Source organism: Alosa pseudoharengus, unplaced genomic scaffold (genome assembly GCF_046254945.1).
Source record: "Alosa pseudoharengus isolate Yale_2024_CS ecotype anadromous, Long Island Sound unplaced genomic scaffold, YU_APseudo_1.1 YU_APseudo_1.1_scf_8, whole genome shotgun sequence".
In the NCBI taxonomy this organism is placed as follows: domain Eukaryota; kingdom Metazoa; phylum Chordata; class Actinopteri; order Clupeiformes; family Clupeidae; genus Alosa; species Alosa pseudoharengus.
Genome location: NW_027468870.1, coordinates 12,513,894 through 12,521,393, shown reverse-complemented (window position 1 = coordinate 12,521,393; position 7,500 = coordinate 12,513,894). Strand labels below are relative to the sequence as shown.

The 7,500-nt window shown below is 47.6% G+C and overlaps 1 protein-coding gene across 4 annotated transcripts in view; it reads left to right on the top strand.

Moving 5' to 3' along the window:
* The window catches only part of LOC143111374 (transcription factor COE1-A), a 155,375-nt gene that overhangs the window by 20,017 nt on the left and 127,858 nt on the right, over positions 1 to 7,500 (top strand). The gene's annotated exons all lie outside the window — the stretch shown is intronic.

The following is a 7,500-nucleotide window of genomic DNA, read 5'->3' as shown; positions in this document are numbered from 1 at the left end:
GTCTGGGACCAATGCAGTGAGTTGCAGCACTTAGGAAATAAGTATGTGATACATTTTGCTTCACTCTCCCGGGAGACAGGATGTGCTATCAGAGATTAGGAGGTGCTGGTCAGAGCTGTGTACAGTGTGGTTAGAGCTTTCAAGATAGTTTATGTGCCGTTTGAGTTTTGGCTGGCCAGTGGTATCATTTGTGGTTGCGGGTACTTCCTTAGTAATAGCGGACTCAGCGGGACTTCCTGGGAGACTAGCAGATGGTCTTAATGGATGATACACTAAATGCTCACATACGGGAGAGCTGTGGCACAAGCAGCTGCAACGTCCGTGCCACATTCAGGTCTAGGTGCCAAGGGGAACCCGGGTTCAAGTCCATTAGTCCAACCTGCAGTTGTTTTCGGATTACACCCTCCCACCCCTCCCACTATCTCTCTCTCTCTCTCTCTCTCTCTCTCTCTCTCTCTTTCTATATATATATATATATATATATATATATATATATATATAATATATATAGAAAGAGAGATGTCTGTACTATTATATATTACATGAACAGACATGAACTAAATAGGGAAGTACATTTGTATTGTAATATATTATATGGAAACATAAAGCACTACCAGAAGGTATTCCAATTCCAGCTACCTTTGTTGTCATACATTGTAAGCACATTACTGACACAGTAGTGCTCTAATGCCATTGGCTGTGATTTGTGTGGAAAGGAAGCCCTGTGAAGCCTTGGAGTAAAGCATGTAATGTAGGCACCTCCCAAATGTGAGCAAAGAGCCTTTCCTCCTTTCAACTCTCCTTAATAAAATCCACATGCATAATGAAGTATGTGACAATAGTAGCCAGAGTGCCCCAGGGCCTGTCTTCCTTCCCTCCCTCACTTCTCCCCTCCTTCTCATCCCTCCATCCCACATCTCTCTCCCTCGTTCTCTCTCTCTCTCTCTCTCTCTCTCTCTCTCTCTCTCTCTCTCTCTCTTTTTCTCCATCATGCCCTCGTCTAACCCCCCCAAGGGCACCCAAACACAGCCCTTCTCTCTTTCACCGCACGCTCTCCTCTCCGAGGAAGAAACCGAATCCACCCCGTCTGCATCTCTCATGATTTTTACAAATGGCCCACTACTGGAGCTGTGGCACTTGTAGTAGCTACTGTTATTTTTGTTGTTGTTGTTGTTGTTGTTGTTCTTGTTGTTGTTGTTGTTGCATTTGCAACAACAGTGGAATTGGCCATCCCAAAATGTGGACGTAGCTGCCTCTGTTATTTATTTCACGCCGTGGGTTTTAGGACCGGCACCCCCCAGGTTATCGTGGTTCCTGTAGTTGGAATCTGTCCAACTGCCTTGTGGTCTAATGTGGAAGCTATTACGGAGGAACCTTTACACTCAGGGGTCACTATTCTCAACAGTGTCTCCCTCCTGGCAGCCCGACCCATGTGCTGGGACGCCTTGAGTAGATTTACTGCCCTGGGGGATGGGGGCGGGCGGTGGGGGGGGGGGGGTGCGTGAGACTCGTAAGAGAGGCTGGGGAGATGTGTTGTTTTATGTCCCGATACGAGCACTGGTGGTGGGCCTTGGTGTTGCGTGTCTTTATGGCGAGGAGTGAGCGTAAGTTGTTCTGAAGTGTGCCGTCTGTGATTGCGTTTGTATGCAGAGCAAGGTCAAATGACAGCTTCGAGAGGGGCTCGGCTGTGGAGACAGTTACACGATGGGCAGGTTGCTCTCACTCACTGTCTCTCCATCCCCTCTCTGTATGCAGTCTGTCTTTTCCCCCTCCCTCTCTCTCTCTCTCTCTCTCTCTCTCTCTCTCTCTCACTTTGTTTCTCTCCCTCTTTATCACTCTCTTTCTCTCTCTCTCTCTCTCTCTCTCTCTTTCTCTCTGAGGTTTTGTCTTCTCTGAGAGGTAGCTGACAGACGCACTGACCTGTATGACTCTGCACACAGTCGCAGCTGTGGTTCATCTGTGCCAGGCCTTTCTCTCCCCCCCCTCTCTCTTTCTCTCTCTTCTGTCACTCTTGCCCTGCCAGCCTCTGCCAGGATTGTGCCAATATAGCCCTGTGGTTCACCTATATACCTGACACACGTGGCCAACCCCCTCCCCTCCCCTCTCCAGCACAATACACACAGACACACACACATCCTCAGCAGCCTCTGCTTTCTGCTTCGTTGGGCTAGAATGGGTCAGAACTCCTGGGGGGCAGCTGGAGTCTCTCTTTAACACACACACACACACTCACACACACACGCACACACACACACGCACACACACACACACACACACACACACACACACACACACACACACACACACACACACACACACACACACCTTTAGACTCCAGTGAACAAACAGGCCTTGTGCATGGACCACTGAACAAACTCGCTTGCATTAGGTACACTGTCTCGCGTTCAGTCGTGTTGAAAAAAAAGCGACCAATAAAAAAGTATTGTGTGTTATTCTGCTTTTGTAAAATATTCCTGGAATATAAAGCTTCCATATGAGGATTGATTAATATATACCCAATGAAATATTGCATTACTGTCAGGGCGTTCCCCAAACATCATACTAAAAAGATATTTTTAAGGTAAATGAGGAAGACAGCAACTAAAAATCATATCACTTGAAGAGGTCAGCACTGTCTTCGTCCACCAAGGACACATAATTCCTCAATACTACACCTTTACACGTCTTCTGTTATCCCCGTAAGAAACCATAGGGCGTCTTGACATGGGTGGAAATTTTTATTTGATGCTATAATACTCTCTCTCTCTCTCTCTCTCTCTCTCTTTTTCTCTGTCTCTCTCTCTCTCTCTCTCTCTCTCTCTTTCTCTCTCTCTCTCCCTTTTTCTGTCACATGCTACTGCAGCACCGGAAAATGGGTCATGTGAGAGAAAAAAGCGTGTGTAAAAAAAGAATGAAAAATAACCTCATTTTGGTCTGAATATGTTCTTGGCAGTGTTCTTTTTTTCTGGATGCCTAACAAACAAACAGCTTGCTCAATGATACCGTCTCAATTTCAATTTATTATTGCCCCGGAATACATAATAAAAAAATAACAACCCAGACTTCTATCTCTTTCCTTGAAGTTATTTAGTTCAATAAATAAGGGCTCATTAACGCGCTCTTTTTTCAAAGAGTTGATTCGATTTCACTGCAGTAATTAGCCTAGCTAGCGCTAATTCTCTTGGCTGAGGATTGCAAGCAATTCGTTAATTAGCTTTCTCTCCCTAAGACACACGGATCGACTGCAGCAAATCCCGCACACTGGAAGAAATACTAATGATCTCTTATTATGCAGTTAAAAGAACAAATCTCATATTTACTGTGGTTTATTCGCAATGTTTGTAAACATACAATAGCTAGAATTTGGCTTTCTGTGGGGAACAATTTTGATTGCCTTTAAGTTCAGAAAATTGCCCCGTTAATGCTATTATATGCTCCTGGTGCTGCTAACTAATATACTTGTGTGTTTATATATATATATATATATATATATATATAAATATATAATGGTGTGTGTGTGTGTATGAGTGTGTGTTGTGTTAGAGTGGGTATGCGGTGGTAGTTTTACAACCTGCTGCATTATCGGGGGGGGGGGGGCTGGTTCCCTGCTCTGCCATATGGTCTCAGTCAAGCCCCTCGCTCCTCCTGGTCCCGCAGCCTAAACCTCTTCTGTGTGTGTGTGTGTGTGTGTGTGTGTGTGTGTGTGTGTGTGCTGCAGCCCTTGTGAGGCTTAGTGAGATTACTTCAAATGGCCCTCATTGACATGGGCACAAAGGGCGCCTGACATCTCATAGACGCCTCTTCACTTTCTAGACCCCCTTCACCGTATGTTTTAATCGCTCGCAGATAAACCCCTGCCTGCTCAACTTCTTCACACACACAGATACTCACTCACACAGACCACACAAACACACACACACATACACACACAATCACACAGACAACACAAACACACACACACACAAACACACACACACACACACACACACACACACACACACACAGACACACACACAGCGCCACTCCAGCCCTGTTAAGGGCCTCCATTGTTTGGTAGTTTTCTCCGATGTGACCCCTCCCTTTATTTTCCGAGTGTGTTTTCATGTCTGGGTACGGGCTGAGGAGCACACACACAGCAGTGTCCCTGACTGAGCTCTGCATGGAACGCATGGGCCCTCACAGGGAAGCGACACAGGGGATGCACTCAAGGGCTTAATGATAGAAAAATGGGATAGTGCGATGTCAAATACATACTCACATACTCTATACACACACACACACACACAGGTATGGACATGAGCTCTCTCATAACAAAGCCCAAACAACCACGTAAACCCATAGATGCGAAAACAAAAACATAAACATAAACACACACACACACACACACACATACACACACGCACACGCACACGCACACACACACGCACACGCACACGTACACGCACATGCACATGCACATGCACATGCACACGCACACGCACACACATACTCACACACTTGGACACTGCCGTGTCAGAGCATTCACCAGATCCCCTCTCGTCGGCTCACTTCAGGTGTCTCACTTTACACGGGCCTATTATTCCTGTGATGGGAGATGTTCAGGCCAGGAAGGGTGTGTGTGGGTGTGTGTGTGTGTGGGTGGGAGAGACACAAGAGACAAGGTAGACAACTGGGTTTCAGATCACTGCCAGGCATTGTGAAGGACGCCCATCAAAAGTGTATCGATAAGTTTACCAAGGATTCTATTTTCCCACAAAATACACCTCACTTGTCCTCTTCTGCTAATCTCCCTGTATCTTATTCACACACACACATATGCACACAACACACACACACACACACACACACACACACACACACACACTCAACCCTGTCTCTGTGTGAATTGTGTGTTATGGGAGATTTTGTTTTGTCTTTCTGAGTGTGGGTGAAGGAGTAAAGTTAAGGAGGTGGGGGGGGGGGGGTAGTTGAACTGGCTGGTGTGAGGCTTTCTCCTGGGAATCTAGATTCCCTCCTTTAATCCTCCAGTTCCTCCATGTCTCCGGTCCTCTGTTCCCTGCTTGTCCTCCTCCTTCTCCTCCCTCCTTCTTCTCCTCTTTTCTCTTCCTTCTCTCCATTTGTCCGTTCGCACGTTCGCTCGCCTCGGTCCGCCCCTGAGCGCGCGCTGGGAGATGTCAGGCCTGTCAGGGAGCCCTGCGGAAGATGGAATGTGAGGGGTTCCCGTGGATACCGTGGGACTTCCTGTGTTGTCCCCCCCACCCCTCCACCTCCGGCTCCATTCTCAGCCCCCCCTGGCTGGCCAGAGCTGGACGAGTAGCTCAACATCTGGACCTCTGCAGCCTAAACCAAAACAAAGTCCTGGAAGGGTGAGGAGGGAGGGAGGGAGGGATTGAGGGAGAGAATGAAAGAAGGGTAGAGAGAGAGAGAGAGAGAGAGGGAGGGAGGGAGAGGAAGAGGGAGAAGGAGGGTGGTGGTTGAAGGAGGCTAGTTAAGCGCTTGGTGAGGGAATAGCTGGGAAGTCAATAGGAGAGACTTGAAATAGGTCACATTGGCCCCGCGATGCATTTTTAATGGAGGAGCAGTGGCTCGAGTGGGGATAGCCAGGTGGAGGAGAATTCATTAAAAACAACATCAACAAACAAACCAACAAACCAACAGCAGCAACTAGCAGAGGAAAAACTCCCTCCTACAGGTCATGGATGGATTGCCCCATAGCTTTACACAGGGAGAAAATTCAGCACTAGATCTTTTTTTCTTTGTCAGGATATTCCCAAAATATGAACAGTCTCTCTCACTGCACCCTCCCTTCCTCCTTTGTGCTCTCCCTCTCTCCCTCTCTCTCTCCCTCCATGTTTGTGTACAAGCATTAGTAAAGTCGGTGGGGGAGGAGGGAGAAGGTTAAAAAAGGAGAGAGGGAGAGAGAAAGAGTGAAATAGAGAAAGAAAAGAGCAACAAAAAGAGAGAGAGAGAGAAAGAAAAGAGCAACAAAAAGAGAGAGAGAGAGAGAGAGAGAGAGACAGAGAGAGAGAGAGAGAGTGAAAGAGTCAGCGGGGTTAAGTTTGAGTGTGGTCCATTGAGTGCAGGCAATATTGTGATGACATGAATGTATGTATTAGTGCGCTCCATTCAGCGCCACATGGCTCTGCAGCATTAGCCACTGCCCAGGGTGAGGCCTCTATTGTCTGACCAAGCCTGGCCAGATTGGGGGCCATTGTGTCCCCACTGAAATGTGCAGTAGCGTGGGGAGAGGAGGATGGGGGGGGGGTAATTATAGATAGATAGATAGATAGATAGATAGACAGATAGATAGATAGATAGACTGATTGATAGATTGTAAGGAAAGGAAAAAGGGGCAATAATATAGTAATATCGCAAGATATTTGAGGAGAGAAAGGCAGATAGAAAAAAGAGAGTAGACAGCTGAGTGAAAGGGGTACACTGAGGACAAGGGAGAAAGGGACAGGAGAGAATGTAGGGTAAGAGAATAAAACTGAGAGAACGAGAGAGAGAGAGAGGGATGGAGAGATAGAGAAAGCCCTTGCCTGTATGGATTCTTAGCCTGCGCTTGTGCTAGTCGGAGGGAGGGCTGTCATCGTTTGCTTTCTCAGTGACAGGCTCTTTTGTGTGCGCCTGCGTGTGGCCTGGTTAATCCGCCACTGGAGAAAGGGCTAATAACCAGCCATCGACCTCTACCTCTCCAAGTTAATATAGGGTTAACAATATGCTGTTCGCCCCCAACAATCCCATCATCCGCCTGGTTGACCTCAAAAGAGGTGTATCCATTCGCCCATGTGTGCCTGTGTGTGTGTGTGTGAGAGAGAGTTTGTGAGAGAGAGTGTGCTTCTGTTGGAGTCTCTCTTTTCTCTCTCTCAGTCTTTCTCTCTTCCCCACTCAATCTCCATCAGACTGTCTCCCCTTTCTGCACTTAATTCAATTCTGTTTGCACTCTCCTTTTGTGCTTTCTGCTCCTCTGTCAATCGTTCGAGTTTCTTGCTCTCTCACACACACTTGCTCACACTCCAACAGACATACATATTCACACACACACACACACACACACACACACAGCCATACACACACGCTTATTCCGTTATTCCTTTGCATGTGAGCATGCACCACACACACTCTCTCTTTCTCTCTCTATGTCTCGCTTCTGAAATAAGCGTGTGTGTATGGCTGTGTGTGTGTGTGTGTTGTGTGTGTGTTTCTCTGGTGATCCAAAGCGCAGAGGACTGCTGAGCATGTGTGTGTGTGTGTGTGTGTGTGTGTGTGTGTGTGTGTGTGTGTGTGTCGGGGTGGGGGGTGGCCTGTGGGGAGGAGGAGGAGGAGGAGGAGAAGGAGGAGGAGGAGGAGGAGGAGGAAGGAAGCCCTGACGGAGATAAGGCCACTGGGAGAAGAGTGGGGAGTCCTGTCAATCAAACTTGCTCCCAGCCGATCTGTCAATCACTCACCCACTCAATCAGCTCTCTGTTCTCTGCGCCTTTGTTCGGGGGTGGGAGC